The sequence below is a fragment of the Nematolebias whitei genome, chromosome 5 (genome assembly GCF_014905685.2).
Source record: "Nematolebias whitei isolate Nwh7 chromosome 5, NemWhi1, whole genome shotgun sequence".
Lineage (NCBI taxonomy): Eukaryota > Metazoa > Chordata > Actinopteri > Cyprinodontiformes > Rivulidae > Nematolebias > Nematolebias whitei.
This window is the reverse complement of record NC_056502.1, coordinates 45271566-45289386: the sequence shown is the minus strand read 5'-3', so window position 1 is coordinate 45289386 and position 17821 is coordinate 45271566. Positions and strand designations below refer to the sequence as shown.

Here is a 17821-nt window from a genome sequence, read left to right as displayed (position 1 = left end):
GGAGTCAATGTAGATTAATGCTACCTTAAGTACCATAACCTACATTGGTCTCACTGATTCTCAAGCCGAACCTACTCGAACAATCCTATTCGGGGGGGGGGCTAGCTAATCCTTAAGTTGAGTCTCGCCATAGACTCCAAAAACATTTAGGGGGAAAAAACAAAAAACCAAACCTTAAGTCGTTTGTCTAAAGGGACAACAGACAATTGAACCAAACTATATTTTGCATTTGCCATGTAAATCTAACTTAAAGCTAAAATCTAACTATACTCACGGTCTGTAAATCTAACTTAAGCTAATCCTTAAGTTGAGTCTCGCCATAGACTCCAAAAACATTTAGGGGGAAAAACCAAAAAACCAAACCTCAAGTCGTTTGTCTAAAGGGACAACAGACAATTGAACCAAACTATATTTTGCCATGTAAATCTAACTTAAACCAAGTTAGGTATGGAAGAATAGTTTGGAATGCCCTTCTATAGGTATAAATCCTTATATATAATTTTTCAGCATGACCCACCTTTAATTGGTACCTGTAGCTGATCTAAACCATGATAGCTTACACACCAGGTGCATATAGGTTAAGGTCTTATGTAAAATCCCACTCATAAGCCCAACTAAAACCACATAAATGCATGAACACATAGAACCAGAATGGCATCCACTGGGAACCACCAGCAGCAACCTTTGCTGAAGGGACCTACAACTCCAATGTGAGTCTCCAAACTCCATCCAGTGGTCGCCTCTGCAGTTCAATCGAGGGAACCCATCTACATGCTGATCAATCAACACCTCCAATCGTTGTGGATTTATCGTTGTGGATTATATGACTTTTTCCAATGGATTACAGACTTTGTTTCCAAGGGGTTAAAGTGTTGCTGCAATGGAATTACCAACAACATTATGGAATTACCTAAACCGTTGTGGGATTACCTTCTTTGACTTTTGTTTTCCTCTTGCTGGATTACATTAAGATCAAGGACATTCGGAGGTGCAAGTTCATGTTGGAAATCATCCCCATGGACAGGCGATGATTTCCAAAGGGGGGACTGTAGTGAACTAGACCTCCGTCCTCAACCTGTCTCTGAAGACCTTCAGGGGACAGGAACTGTTATTTCATTGATTTGAATCCAGAAATACAAATGATCTCATCAAGAGACTATTTAGTTGTATCCTGAATTAATCAATTGAAAGAACACTCTTCTTTTTAATTATCATTACTATTTTACAATATCTTGATAATCAAAAAGTGTGTTTAGTTCATACCATTTCTATATGTTGAAGTGAACCACTCATTTAAATCAACTGTGAAACAGTATTAATTAATTTTCAACCTCAGCAGATTTTTGATCATACAGTTAAATGCCTATTTACGAAATAAGTGTGCATTTAGTCTTCTGTCTGAATGAGGACTAGTGATGTCGGTCGAAAGTCAGAGACAAACAGAGACAAGTTATTAGAACGAAGTGTCTTGTTTTTAAACCTTGTAGACAGTAAATAACTTCAACTGGCACCTGCGTTTGTCTCACCTAGTCATAATATTTTCCTGTCTGTACTAACCGTTTTTTTTTAACATTCCTGCTGCCTCTTGACTTCTAGTGGCCCTCTGACATCACTAGAACCACCCCCCTGCTGGTTGTTTCAACCAATCAGGAAGTACCACATAACAGGAAGTGTTTACCCCTTTAAAAGGAACACTTCGTGGAACTATTCAGTCAGTCCTGGAGGTCAGTCCTGGAACTCAGTCGGAGTCTTAAGTCTTAGTCTCTTCTAAATCTTGCTGGAACTTTCGGTCAGAGATGAGACTCACTTAGGCAGAGGATGGATGGGACCATGTGAAGGAGTCCATCCATTTCAGCGGAGTCACAGCTCGTATCGCTGCGCACTCAACCCGAGCAGTAAATGCTCCACTTCTAAGGAAGCTTATTCGGTGGAACCGGGTACTTCAGCATTTATTCTGTTGATCGGAGCATATGGAACTACTTCTAAAGATTCTCAGCCACCCTGACCGGAGACGCTGAAAAGGGAGTGCGAGATGGACCTCTGTACCGGAGTTGATTTATCTTCTGCAAAGGTAACAAGTCATTGCACGCCCTGAGTGTACCGCGGGCTGAGGTGGTGTCGAAAGAAGGGTGCCATTCCGGGTCAACACATCTATTATCATCCATCTAAACCTCCTCTTTAAAATTCTATTTCTCCTCTTTAACTTTTCTATTCACCAGTAATCAAGCTCGATGCCTTCAGAGGTGAATCGGCCTCAATCAGTAATGTTCTGTTGTCTTGTTAGTAAAGCTTGCCAAGTTTATTAATCAGAAACAGATCAGCAAATCAATGTGTTCATGTTTTGATGTTAAATTTTGTTTCTGTTAAATAAATGACCGCATTTATACTGATGGTTCAAAGATAAAATGGCGTGTCATGTCACTGATTTAAACACTCCACTCACAGTTATCTTGGTCACATGGCAGATATTTAACTTGAAAAAGAAAATAATCTGTTGTAATTAAACAATTAATATTCTTTGTGCTTGAACTAGCTTTAAGAATAATTAATTAGTAGTGTGTCCACAGCAAAGCTGTCCTGACATACTACATAAATGTTGTTGGCTACCAAAAGTGAAAGCTAGTTTGTGTTGGTCCTCGGCGCGCACAGGAATAGTCCAAAAACCAGAGGCGACGTCGAGGGTGGAAAAGTACTTACCATCGGTGACCTTGGGCAGTTCCTGTTGGATCTGGGTCATTGGCCACCTAGATAAAGGAACTTGTTTGTTTAGCTTTCTGTGGTCTATGGTAAGTCTCCACTTACCATTTTCAAAACTGGCCATAAAGACGCAGAGTAGGTGCTATTACAATGTCTGATTATGCCTTTATCTAAAAGGTCATCAACGATTTCCATGATAGGTTGATGTGCTGCCAGGGGAATCTTATATTGTCTGACAAATGTAGGCGGTGAGTTTGGCGGAGTTGGGATGCTCACAGTGTGAAGTGAGGTCAACCCACAATCCATTGAGTCAGTCGAGAATGACTTCTCATATTTCATGAGAACTTGGCGGTGTTTGTCCCTTTCTTCATCAGTCGTCAGGGCGTCGGCTTGGGCGACCACCTGTTCAATCTGTGAAGAGATTGCTAAGGGTTCTTGATGTTTGGGGAGCTCCAGTGAGTCCCTTTCTGTGTCGTTAGACCTGTCTATAGGTAAGACACTATAGGTTTGAGGTCTTAAATCGACATCATTGGTTGAGAAGAGAGCTATGGCCTGTGTTGGTTTCGTGAACCAAACTGGACCAGTCTCTTGACTCGATACCAGGTTGTCTGGGAGTCCTCCCAGAAATGGAATGCCTAGTTCAGCATTTATGTCACAGCAACAGATGTGGTTCTGGAGTCGAGGCTCACTTGGCTTGCGGCCTCAATGGACAGTCCTAGTTTGAAAAGCCTAGGAGATGGTTGAAAGTACGCCTGTTTAAGACTAATAGCTTGTCCCACCACGAAGTGGACTCGTACCTTTAGGTTTGTTACCTGAGGTGGTACTGAGGTGTTTTGGTTGGTAGCAACCTGGCAGACCTCTGGAATGGTCTGTCCAGTCATAAGGTTTGCTGTGTCTAGCACAGGAGGATCCTTTTTGGCTGGTTTTAGTGACCACAGTACATTGTGGCCGGTGTCCACTCGGACACCTAATCTTACCAAGATGTCAGAGCCTATGTAGGTTGCATGTGGTAAGTCTGGGACCACGAGGAATGGGTGGACCAGTTCCCGTTGGTTCCAGATCAGTTTCAGGTTAATGACTCCTTTCGCAGTCACCACTCGTGAACTGTTGGGATGTAACGGAAAGCAGAAAGCTTTCTCGATCAGAATTGGACCCAAATGTTTTTTAACCAATGTTTCGTAGAAAGCTTGGTTAATAGCTGATTTATATGTCCATAGCACAGTACAGCATCTTCGGTGTGGGATCCTTGTATCTCTACACCTTTAACTACCAATGGTAGGTAGTATCCGGTGGGCTCTGACTGTCTCAGCTCGCAGAGGAGGCTTTCTTGTTCGGTCAGAGTTGGGTCCACCGGTTGGGTCTCTTCAGTTTCACATGCTTTTCAAGGATTACTTACCGGGACTGTGTTCTCTGCTGAGAAGTCCTTGGTGCCTTCTGCGGTGCCTGCTGTTGGGCAGTCTGTGACTGTCTCAGGAGGCATGAGTATTTGCAGGGGTTTGCTCACTGTGGCCCACATTGTCTGTTCACCATAATCTATAATCGCCTCAAAGCGATTTATAAAATCCTGGCCGATCAAAAATGGGAATGAGTCAACCGTAGACACATTTACCAGGTGGTATAGTGTCATCTTGCCAACCTGCATGTGAACATTAGCTATAGCTATTAGGGTTGTCCTCGTCTCTGCGAGGCCCTGCAGTTCTATAGCACGTTCTATGAGAGGTATATCCCTGTGAACACAGTTAGCGGCGGTCCTGAGCTCCTCGAACAGTTTGGCTGACATAATAGTTATGTCGGCTCCACCGTCCAGTAGGGCTTCATGTGTGAGGACCCCTTCAAGTGTGATCGACAGGTAAGCTTTTTTAGCGACCCCCTTTCTTTTTTTTTTTCTTTTTTTTTTTTTGTGATGGCCTCCCTTCTCCCTTTACAGCCATCCTCTCCACACCATTATTATGAAATATTTATTATAGTGACTATCTAGTGTAGGGTTTTTTTTTTTTTTCAATAGGATAGAAAGAAAGAAAAGACAAAGTAAAACTCCAAAATATAAGAAATATATACAAATAGAGCACACGTCAAAACACCCGGCCACTGTCTGTTCACCTGCAAAGAACATGACAAAACACAGCAACAAAATACATATGTATAAAGAACTTAAAATATTCATGGCTTTGCAGTAAGTTTTCATAAATATATATACCCATACCTACGCCTATATACATACATACATACATACACATGAATATACACTCACATACATATCTATATATCTACATATAAAGCCTACATAAGCATCCCTGCTTCTATTTGTGTGTGGTTGTGAGCATGCATAAGTGTATAAGGCTTCTCTAATAGAACATTTATTAGTAACTGTGAAGCAGCAGAGACCCGACCCTCAAGACCAGAGGCAGACGAAAAAGGGGGGACCAGAGCCCAAGACCCCAGGAGGGACCCCGACCGCGGAGCCCCCAGAGCCACCCACACAGGACGAACCACTCACCCACCCCCCAGAACGGACCACAGGGGAGAACCGGAAGATCCCCACCAGCAACCACATACAGTGACCCCCCGGGGCCAACAGCGACAAACTCATAGGCCTCCGTCGGCAACCGCCGCACCGATGTAGGTCCAGGTCCAGGCACCGAGGCCCGGGCACCGAGGATTCACACCACCCAGGCCAAGACCTGACAGGGCCAGAGGACCCGAGCCCCACCAGGCAGACACCAGGCCGAGCCGACACACGCCCAAGCGCCCAGCCCCCAATACCAAGGGCCCCAAGCGTGCCGGCAGGCAAGGGCACACCCCACCAGGGGGCCGCGCGGTAGGGGCGCGATGCCAAGCACCCCCAGTTGTATCAAAGAGGGGGCAGTCCGAGTCTCAGCCTAACAAATACCCATTCATACACAGACAAAATCACACAATCCCAACCTCAATCTCACATTCATTCACTCAAAGACATACAATAACGATACATTTCATTCTTATTCCCGATACACACTCTATACCCCCCAGGTCCAAGACATGTACCCGCCCTCTACAGGGGGCAGCCCATGCCCAAACCCAGGAGGTAAACCCATTCATTCTAGAGCGGAGAAGAGCCAATACCCCAGACCCGGCCCAGGCCATGCCCCGCCGACAGGACACCCCCCCACCATCAAGAGGACACGCCACCGACCACCCCCACACACCGCCAACAACCAAGCACGCACCCCCAGCCGACTGCCCGCCAGGCCCCGGCAGCCACCCCGGCCAACGGGCCAACCATGGCACCCAAGAGCCAAGCTCAGGGGGTCCAAACAACCCCAGGGAGAGCACAGCACCAGCACCACCCACGGCAACCCCCTAGACCCTGAACCCCCACATAGTCCTGGTCAACACCCGGCGGCCTGCCCCTCTCCCGGACCCCACCCCCGGAATGGCAGTCAGGGAACTAGGTGGGTAGGAAGAGGAAAGAAAAAAATAAAAAATAAAAATAAGACCCCCCGACACATACACCCCCGCCCCTAGATGTGCTGTTGATGTGTGTTGTTGTATAGTGCCATTAAAAAGGAAATTATGTTATACTCTTCTTTCAACAGCAGGTGGCGGTGTAAGCTTACTTTTACCGGTAGGACTCACTGACGACTTCCTTTGAACCGTCCTGTTGACATCCCGTCGTTAGCCGTTAGCTACGATTAGTAACGGTCGAACCCGGTTCAAATCAGCATTTATGGACGGATTTAAAGCTTAACGTGGCGTCGCTTCACAAGCACGCTCTTTATGCATAAACTCATCAGTTTAGGAATGAATGTCAGGGCTTTATTCAGCTGTTTTAAACCACTTAAAGAAGACTCCGTTAAAAACGAGCTTCATTTCCGGGGTCAAGTGACTCAACAGACACGTGGACATCGGGGGTGGGCTTTTCGCACTGACGCCAGCGTGAGTGGATGTACACGGCGTTAGGTCACTAGCTTCTCCGCAAATCAGAATGTTCCAAACAGCGGCCCTCGACCAATCACAGCTCGTGTGTACTCGCCTTAAGCTAGCAGTTAGCTTCAACAGTCCGGTCAAATTATTGCCCATTAAAGCTTCGAAAATGCACAATTAACTGTGAGAATGTACCGAATCAGCATAGAAGCAGCTCTGAGTCGGCGCTCAGCTTCACAGACAACGTTTCACCATTTAAAACACGACTCGTTCGAGTCAAGTAACAGAACCAGGTCAGGACACCAAACCCCCGTTCATGCTAGAGTTTCAAACAGAATGATGCGTTTCTCTCTCTGCTTACAGCTTAATTACACACACAGAATGACAATTTCCAGCTTCAAAATGAACATCAACGCAATTCTGCATCTTTCTGAACACCACAGCCATTAAATATGTCTATCAACATCAAAACTTGTACTTTTTATGCCAACATGACGCGTTATTTCACAATAACACAAGTCTCAGGTCTCGCGTATAATTTATCTCATAATCCCCGTACGGGCCAACGTTTATGTAGTATGTCAGGACAGCTTTGCTGTGGACACACTACTAATTAATTATTCTTAAAGCTAGTTCAAGGACAAAGAATATTAATTGTTTAATTACAACAGATTATTTTCTTTTTTGAGTTAAATTTCTGCCATGTGACCAAGATAACTGTGAGAGGAGTGTTTAAATCAGTGACAAGAGACGCCATTTTATCTTTGACCCATCAGAATAAATGCGGTCATTTATTTACCAGAATCAAAATTTAACATCAAAACATGTACACATTGATTTGCTGATCTGTTTCTGATTAATAAACTTGGCAAGCTTTACTAAAAAGACAACAGAACATTATTGATTGAGGCCGATTCACCTCTGAAGGCATCGAGCTTGATTACTGGCGAATAGAAAAGTTAAAGAGGAAAAATAGAATTTTAAAGATTTAAAGAGGAGGTTTAGATGGATGATAATAGATGTGTTGACCCGGAATGGCACCCTTCTTTCGACACCAGCTCAGCCCGCGGTACACTCAGGGCGTGTAACGACTTGTTACCGTTGCAGAAGATAAATCAACTCCGGTACAGAGGCCCATCTCGCACTCCCTTTTCAGCGTCTCCGGTCAGGGTGGCTGAGAATCTTTAGAAGTAGTTCCATATGCTCCGATCAACAGAATAAATGCCGAAGTACTCGCTTCCATGGAATAAGCTTCCTTAGAAGTGGAGCATTTACTGCTCGGGTTGAGTGCGCAGCGATGCGAGCTGTGACTCCACTGAAATGGAGGGACCCCTTCACATGGTCCCATCCATCCGCTGCTTAAGTGAGTCTCATCTCTGACCGAAAGTTCCAGCAAGACTTAGAAGAGACTAAGACTCGGGAAGACTAAGACTTAAGACTCCGACTGAGTTCCAGGACTGACCTCCAGGACTGACTGAATAGTTCCACGAAGTGTTCCTTTTAAAGGGGTATACACTTCCTGTTACGTGGTACTTCCTGATTGGTTGAAACAACCAGTAAGGGGGGGGGGAGGGTTCTAGTGATGTCAGAGGGTCACTAGAAGTCAAGAGACAGCAGGAATGTTTTAAAAAAACGGTTATTACAGACAGGAAAATATTATGACGAGGTGAGACAAACGCAGGTGCCAGTTGAAGTTATTTACTGTCTGCAAGGTTTAAAAACAAGACACTTTGTTCTAATAACTCATCTCTGTTTGTCTCTGACTTTCGACCGACATCACTACTCCTCATTCAGACAGAAGACTAAATGCACACTTACTTCGTAAATAGGCATTTAACTGTATGATCAAAAATCTGCTGACGTTTAAAAATCATTAATACTGTTTCACAGTTGATTTAAATGAGTGGTTCACTTAAACATATAGAAATGGTATGAACTAAACACACTTTTTGATTATCAAGATATTGTAAAATAGTAATGATAATGTAAAAAGGAGAGTGTTCTTTCAATTGATTAATTCAGGATACAACTAAATAGTCTCTTGATGAGATCATTTGTATTTCTGTATTCAAATCAATGAAATAACAGTTCCTGTCCCCTGAAGGTCTTCAGAGACAGGTTGAAGACGGAGGTCTAGTTCACTATAGAACTCAACCCCCCGTTCGGAAGAACTCTTGAGACGTTTTCTGTCGTTTCTAGAACAGATCTCGTCCCCCCTCGCAGAAGCTCAGGAAATTCAGATTAAAAATGTAATTTCCAGGGTCCCAGAAGGAGAGGAAAACACAGGGTTCCACTCTCGTCATGTCCTGGTCCCAAACGGACCAGAAGGATGAGATTCATCTTAGATTTGTCAATTTTGAACTGTGAGACAACATTTCCATTCAAAATCCTTTTAGTCGCTCTGCAGCCGCCACACAGAGCAGGGAGGAGAATTCTGCTTTATCTGGACGGTCTGTTGATGCTGACCCGCTTTTCCAGACAGGTAACAGCAGTGCAACTCATGTGAAACCGGTAGAGTGATAACAGCTGTTTCTTTCAGCAGACTTACGTCACACGTGTCAGACTTCACAGAGGCACATACATTTCTCGAGCTGTGGGGGCGCTGTTGCCACCCCACACAGCAACTCATATAAATGTTTTTGCAGTGTCAGGAGTTTTGAATGTGATCCAACACTTTGTCTCTGTGCTGCGGAATCATCATGTGTTGACTCACACAGATAGCAAGTGACTGTTGCATACATAACCGGCAGGGGGGTGCGCGCTCATCCCAAATGTTACACATTGTGAGACACCTGCTGTGTTGGGCACGCCAAAATCTGCTCTTCTTCAGAGCGGTGTACATCCCCGGTGTTCTTAACAGGGGGCGGATGTGATGTCCAGGGACGGTCCGCGTCACGGGGACTGGACCCTCCATTCAGAGCTGATGGCTCAGACGTGGCAGAAATTTAGCAAAGCGGCTGTGGACCTGTTTGCAACACGAGAGAATGCTCAGTGTCAACTATGGTTGTCACTGAGCCCACAGGATGAACCACCGCTAGGGGTGGACGCGTTTGCTCACAGCCTGTGGCCCAAAATGCTTCTTTACGCACTTCCCCCACTCCCTCTGATATCACGTTTTCTGAACCGAGTTCAGGAGGAGGGACTAACAGCTCTCCTGGTGGCTCCCGAGTGCATGAACGCCCCATGGTTCCCAGTTCTACAACACCTGTTATCGGAGCACCCGTGGAAACTGCCGTGGAGGGAGGATGCTCTCCTCCAGGCAGGAGGAGCGATCAGGAGTTACCCAGAAATAGGCCAGCACCTTTGAGTCTTGCCGCTGAGCGAATCCGCTTAGAGAGGATGGGTCTCTCTCAAGATGTAGTGCGTATGATCCAGGATTCACGTGCTGCATCTAACACAGTGCTGTACACATCAAGTGGACAGTTTTTCAGCGCTGCTGTACGGAGAAAGGTGTAGAGGCCACCTCATGTCCACTAGGTGGCGTGCTGTCCTTTCTGCAGCAGCTGATGGACAGAAATCTGGCATTCAGCACAATTAAAATGTACGCTGCAGCCATCTCTTCCTGTCACAAAGGTTTCGGGGAGAGAACAGCTTTTAATCATCCATTGATTAAGCGTTTTTTAAAAGGTGTACAGAGACGCAGGCCTGTTTTCATACCCACTTGCTCCACAGTGGGATTTAACGCTGGTTCTGCGAGCCCTGACCAAAGCTCCATTCGAGCCACTAGATCAGTTTCCGATTGAATTCTTGTCTTTTAAAACAGCCCTGCTGTTGGCTTTAGCATCCGCTAAGAGGGTGAGTGATTTATCTGCCCTCTCTGTCGCTCCGTCATGTCTCAGAACTCAGGCTGATGGCAAGTCAGCTGATCTGAGGCCTAATCCAGCATTTTATGCCTAAAACATCACGAGCTCTTTAAATCAAGAGTGATTTCGTTAGAGGGATTTTTCCCTCCTCCCCACAATCAGAAGAAGAAGCATATTTCCATCTTCTCTGCCCTGTACGTGCGTTGATGTGTAATGTAACACGCACGGCGGCACTGCGTCAGACTCAACATTTGTTTGTGCATTATAGAGATGCATCTGCAGGTCGCCTGTTATCAACCCAGTGCCTGTCACACTGGCTGTGTGAGGCCATTTCTGAAGCCTACAGAGCATCAGATTTAGAGCCTCCTGACAACCTCAGGGCGCAGTCGACCAGAGGTATCGCATCTTCGACTGCTTTGCATAATGGTATGTCAATGCAGGATATTTGCACTGCGACCGTGTGGTCAACATCCTGTTCATTTATTCGCTTCTATTTACGTGATGTGACGGCTCATTCCATGACACATTCTGTCCTTAGCGCCTTAACAGAATGAATATTGTTGTTTCATGGAATCTCGTTTACACTCACATCTGACTGCATGCTTTTACAGTGTGAGATGTTGTTATCAGTCACAGGTTATGACTGTTGTTCTTGTTCTAAGGTTATTATTCAGTTCATGACTACTGTCATCAATCAGTTCATTTGATTAATAATCAGTTCATTTATTATTAATCTGTTCATATTGAAGAGCCATGGATCTGCTCTGTTCACGGCCTTTTTCAGCCTCTCCCCTTTTCTGTTGAAAACCTTTCTGGGGCGTTCATGCACTCGGAATGCGTAAATTACGCAGTGCGCGTCTGTGCATGGTGCACGTAATTACGTAATACGTATTTAAGCACATGGAGAGATGAGTGACAAGATGTTGTTTTTGGGCAAGCGGGCGCTTCTTATGGTGTTTGAATGGACACAGTGAGGCGGAGACTACATCTGCTTTGCCCTTAACCCACCAGCGACAGCCTTAAAGTGCAAAGCTTATACGAAATAGAACGTTGGTTACGTACTGTAACCCCAGATTCTATGAGTATAGGCGTAGCCCTTTAAGGCTGTCGCTGGTGGGTTTTATCCCGTCATGCAAAGCATCGCACTGAAAAAATTTAGTCCACGCCCACCTGTTGTGTGGGCCCCACCCGGTCCGTATAAATTACGTTAAGAGCTTACAGTACGTAACCAACGTTTTTCTTAGTTCATATCTTAGATCTTATTGCTGTTTTTCTTTTACATTTTATTGCTGGATGTAACTGGGATACTGTGTACATAATTTCATTCCACCACATGTACCACATGGGGTGCGAATGACAAATAAATAACCTTGAATCCTTGAATATCACTCTGAGTGCACCCAGCCGGCCAGGTGACCCCTTGAGCTGGGGAGTCTCCGGTGTTTTTTTCTCTCTTTCTGGACCCCAACCGAACTTCTCATCTGGAACTTTGTGGATCTACCTGGTTCCGACAAGAATCGCTGGGTGGTATTTTGCTGGTTATTTTGCTGGCTTTCTGCCGGACTGGCCCCTCGTGGTGTCTTCATTCGGTGTGGGGGAAGCCTAAAGCCCCTTATCCACGGGGCCCTTTGGTACTCCTATGTAACTAGTTGTGGCCGATTGCGTGTTTTATCAACAATGCCTTTAGCGGTAGAACCCACCCCATTTTTGGGACCTAAATCTCTGAGGTCCCAGGTCTGGTTCTTGTAGGGTCTAGATGTGACATCAGCGCACTGTAGGTCACTGATTGGTCAGGGGGCGTATTCATTGGTGGAGGGCGGAGATTCAGTCTTCCACCGGAAATCACAATCCGCCATTTTCTTTTTCACCCGCATAACAGACAACAAGTAATCGGAGGAGCTTATTTTGGAATATTTTATAAGGTAAAACAAATAATCATGGCACAACCGTGGTCGAATGCTGAAGTTCAGGCATTTCTCTGTTTGCTGGCTGATGAACAAGTGCAGAGCGAGCTAGATGGAACAAAACGAAATGAAAAGATTTTTCAAGAGGTGTCTGCGCAGATGGCGGTGCAGGGCTTCCATCGCACACCAAAGCAGAGGAAAGCTTAAAAAACTAAAAAGCGATTACAAAACGATTAAGGACCACAACGGTAGGAGTGGAGCAAACAGAAGAAACTGGAAGTGGTTTGTACAAATGGATGCCATTTACGGCAAACGCCCAGCCAACAAAGGGAAGGAGAGTGGCCTAGACACGGCCACTGCTCTTCTGGAATCTATAGCTGATGGTGAGTGTATTTTATTTACTTTAAGCATATTTCCTTTTCCTCATGCAACCGTTTCTTTGCGTTTTCTGAAAGTACTCTGAACAAACGAGGCTGGCACGGTTAAGTCGTCATTAGTTAGCATCATTGCTAACTGTACTCTGTTGATGTTTTTCCACTCTTATTTTGATGCAGAAAGTCCCACTGAAGACGAAGGTTCGCCAGATTCTGCTTTTGACTGTCCAATCCTCCCCGCTTCTGACCCTTCCCGACCACACCAGCTCCAAGTACATCCACGCCACCGGGCAACACGCAGCAGAGCGGCACCAAACAGCACCCATTACTAGGTAAGAAGCAACAATCGTGTTTAACATCACATTGATCATGTCGATATGAATGTTGTTTTGTTTTTGTTGTAAAACACCTTGCATGTATTCAAACTACTTGTTTATTCAGTTGTAATGTATAAATGCTAAATTTAATTATTCATTTATTACTTAAACTTTCATTTATGAAGTTTATTATTGAAATTATACAGGGTGTAGTGATTTTTGTTCAGATTAACGATGCTCTGTTCTTTTTCTAAATTAGCACAAACCGTTGTAAATGACTACATGTAGTTTATTTATGCCCACCTGCTTACTATCATTAAAGTACTAGACTGCTTTATGAACAGAATCATTTCTGATCTTGTGAACAAACACCTTTTGAAATTAGCAGGAACTTTAATGTAAATAATTTATTTAAAAATGCTACCTGTACTTCATCATCTAACAGCCATTTTCTTGTGTGTTATTCCTAGGCAATAGAAAGCGCAAATCAACAAGTGAGCTTTGTTTCTGCACATACAGAACAAGAGGAGATGAACCAGAAGCAGAAACAGGAACACTTCCATTTTATTTGTGAGGATGCCAAAAGGCAAGGCAAGAAGAAGCTGCGGAGAGGCAACGCCAAGCTGCAGCAGCGAGGAAGCAGGAGAAAGCAATTAGGAGGGAGGAGATGGCCTTGAGGAGAGAGGAAGCAGATCTTCGCAGAGAGGAAGCAGCACAGCGAAGGCAGGAGGCTGAACAGAGTGCTGCTTTCAATCAGACACTCCTTGGGGTGCTGGAATCCATTGCCCGTTCCATGGCAAACAGACATGTTTAAAAATATTTAGAGTAGATCATAGTTGATATATAGAAATGTAGATCCTGTAAGGTAAGCCCACAAATAGCCAAACATGTAGCTTGTTAAGTTTGCATATATAATTAGTGTATAATTATTATTTTTTTTGTACAGGTCTTTATTTCTAATAAAAGAAACATTTTCAAGTCTTGAGCTTCCATCTGATCATCAAAAGTGACGTGCTTACAGTGTTTTTTTACGTCAATAGTGTAGATAAGTGAAGTAACTGTTTTTTACCTGTAACAATGCTGGTGAAGATTCTCAGTTATCCTTGACACGGCAAATCCCCCCCAAAAAAGATAAAAACAAAACCACAGGACTTTTTTTAAAAACTGAAGACGTTTCGCTAATCATCCGAGGAGCACTCACAATTCCATGAAAAAAGGAATATGGGATTAAAGTTATAAAGCTGTGGTGTTCTGTAAGCTTGCTGGAGATTGATCTGCATGCACCAGTCTCCATAATACAAGCTTACGGCACACCACAGCTTTATAACTTGAATCACACTCCTCGTTTCATTAAACTGAGAGAGCCTCGGATGAGAAGTGATACATCTTCAGTTACAAATAAAGTCCAGTTTTTTTATTTATGTATTTTTTCGGTTTTATCTGTAATGAGTACTGAAAAACGTAACCATAATACAGAATGTCCATGTGTTGTAAATGAACATTGCAGTGGAGTTAAAAAGGTGTAGGACTTGTGTAATCTACGTTTACAATCATCCTCATTCAGGAGGTTTTCAGTCATTGCATGTCAAACACCTCGGCCATGATGTCCATCTTGTGGATCCAGCAGCTTCTGCATCTTTTTCGCCCAAGGTCAAAAATTCTCTCCACGACTTTCACTGTGGTAAAAAGGAGCACTAACTTAATATTGCTTAACAGCACTTCAATCATGAAGATAATTTGCGACAGCTTAATTTAAAGAGCTGCGTGGTAAGCACAAGCTCTGAAAGAGTTGTTAAATGTCAAATCAAATGTAGGTTATTATGTAATGTACGTAATATATATATATATATATATATATATATATATATATGTTATATATATACATACATACATGTATACAAATCAAATTACAAAAAGACTTTATTAATCCCAGAGGGAAATTAAATGTAACTCATCATCCTGGTTTCATTAAAGAGTTGTTCTAGATGCTGATGGCTGTGGGCAGGAAGGATCTCTTGTAGCGTCTGTCTTACAAGGGATCTGAAGAAGTCTCTGGCTGAAGACGTATATATAAATATTAAAATAGATTAATGTATATATGCATAAACAAATATAAAGTTCTTGTTGTAGGTTTTGGTTCTTTGTTAAAAACAAAAATTAAAGAGTATACAGTTTTTCTAAAACTACAGCCACTAAAAAACGCAGCATATGTGATAGAAGCACAGCAGCAGTGTTTGTTTTGCCATTTTTACACGAACCTGGTAATAAGGCATGTCTGTACATTAAACAAACAAGAATAATTATTAATCCATGTTTATTTTCAAATCAACACTTTAACGTTCACTTGTATCTAAGGAAGGCTGGGGAGGTAAAAAAAGATTAAGGGGTGGAATTAGGATAAGTTACAGCTCATGAGGTACTCCATCAGAGCATCTCTGACACCTCGGCCCTGCTCTCCACCTTGCGGGACAGCGACCAGGACGGGCTGTGCGGCTGGTTCTGCTTCAAGTTCATCGAGGTCATCCATTTTGGTTGTGTGTTGTTTTCCAGCTCTTCTTCTAATACATGTTAGTGGTGCTTAGAAAAGAGCTTAATGTAGCACTACCGCCACCAGCTGGTAAGGTGCGTTGATATTAATAATCCGCCCACTAGAGGTGAACTATAGGCAATGTGGAGACATAAAAATAGAGGTCCCACCAGAACCGGACACAACAGGCTACAACAAGAACCAGACATGTGGATACCAGGCTTAACTGTGTCCCCAAACAGGACCAGAACTGAACCGAGTTGACTGTGGGGGACTTTGTCTTCAATAGAGTCAGTCTCAGCCTCAGTGAGCAGCCCGTTACCTTTAAACGAAGGACTGTCCACCTCCGTGGGAATTGCTGTATTCGCCTGGAGGAGACATTCTCATGCTTTGAAGTGCCGCCGGAACCGGATCGGAGTAGAACTGGGCCAGGGATGACTTCAGCCTCTCCGGTCAGTCTCGTTGTTTTTCGCTGGGGTGGTCTCTTGTGCTGTGGGTGCGGAGGAGTATACGAGCAGGATGACGTGCAGAGAAACGGAGTGAAGTGCATGGACCAGCACTGTGTAGTGCTCGAGAGAAGTTCGGAGTTTGCATTGGTTGCTGCAGGCTTCCATCCAAACTCACCTGTATAATAAATAATTTTTATTCTGGATCACGTTGTTGTCCTCTGCTGACCTGAAATGCCTTTCATTTCAGAAGGATTTTCTGACGGCCCATTTTCTGGCAGCTCACTCTGCCATTTGCTGCGAATTATCCGTTTCTGCCTGTTGTTTCTGGACTCAGCTTCTGTTTCTCATGGGAGAATCCATTCATCTTGGTAGGGGGGCTGGAGCCCCCATCAGCCCAACTCAAGCTGTAGTTGGGTCACCTCGTCGGATTTGTTTGCCCATTTGATTTATGATGTTTTATGGTCTGAGACTTTTCTGCACCATTCATATTATTGTCATTATTTTCAGATCTCAGACTATCTGGAGTCACGGAATCTTGTTAATACATCTGGATCTGCCCACCACTGCAACTTTCACTGTTTAGGGGTTCTGATTGATCATATCTTCATTAATGTTTCTAATGGTTCAATTATGGGGCTAATTGTCACACTTGTAACTCCTCTAATTACACATCAGTCACGAAAAACTCAAGAAAATGTCAGATAATAACACTGTTACTGCTCTCAGGGATTCAGCCCAACCCTGGACCCCCCACTAATTATAGCACACCAAATGATTTTAAAAACATGTCAGGACTTCATTTTCTGCATGTAAACACTTGTAGCCTTCTGAGAAAACTTGATACCTTGAAAATTCTAGTCAGTTCTTATGGGACAGATGTAATCTTTATCTTTGAAACCTGGCTCAACAAATCTGAACTGACTAATGACCTGGTAATCAATGGATTTAACATCTATCGCTGTGATCGTCAACAAAGGGGTGTGTGTGTGTGTGGGGGGGGGGGTGGAGTCACTATTTACATCAGAGATTCTCTGGTTTCTAGTCTTGTGTCTGCTAAAACAATCTCAAACCAGTTTGAGGCCTTAGCTGTAAACATCACCTTGAATGGAGGCCAGATCTTATCTGTAGTGGGTTGTTATCGTCCCCCCTCATCAACACCTGAGGCTCTGTCCTCCCTGATAGAATTCCTTGGAAATTTAAAATTCAAAGATATTTTTTAGCAGGAGATTTCAACATTGACTGGGATAAGTCGACCCCCTTCTGTGATAAATTTAAGGAATGTTGCCTGTCACTTAATTTGACCCAAGTCATAGACTCTCCCACTAGACCAAACAAAAAGTGTCCTGAAAAATCTTCCATTTTAGACATGTTTATAATGTAGCGCTTCCTTTATCCTCTCCCACTAGGATAGCGCCCTGAGTTCAACTATTCTATTCTATGTTACTTCCCTGGGTAAACTTTCAACTCATACTTTTTATATTTACACCAACCCAAATAGGAAACCCAAATAATCAAACAATATATCTTATCTTGATGCATGCTCAATAATCCAGGTAGAAAAATCCAAAAAAGTTCAATCTGGTCCTCTGGACATTCAAAAAAACAAAAAACAAAACAAGGCAAAAAAATCTAGAAACGTTTCGTCTCTCATCCAAGAGACTTCCTCAGTCTGAGGTGCTGTTTTCAGCTCTGTCTCTTAAATAGCACCTTCACAGAGTGGATCAACCAGTTTGCTGCTGACAACCAAAACCAGCTGATCACATGCTCAAGAAGGACCATCAGCCTAACAATTGTAAGGATGTTAGTTTTCTGTGGCCCGGTGTGTCTGTTTCCCTCGTGCTCCTCAT

At 43.8% G+C, this 17821-nt stretch overlaps 1 protein-coding gene across 1 annotated transcript in view; it reads right to left on the bottom strand.

Moving 5' to 3' along the window:
- LOC119410418 (ectonucleotide pyrophosphatase/phosphodiesterase family member 2) overlaps positions 1–17821 on the bottom strand; it is a 303683-nt gene that overhangs the window by 180621 nt on the left and 105241 nt on the right. The window lies entirely within an intron of this gene.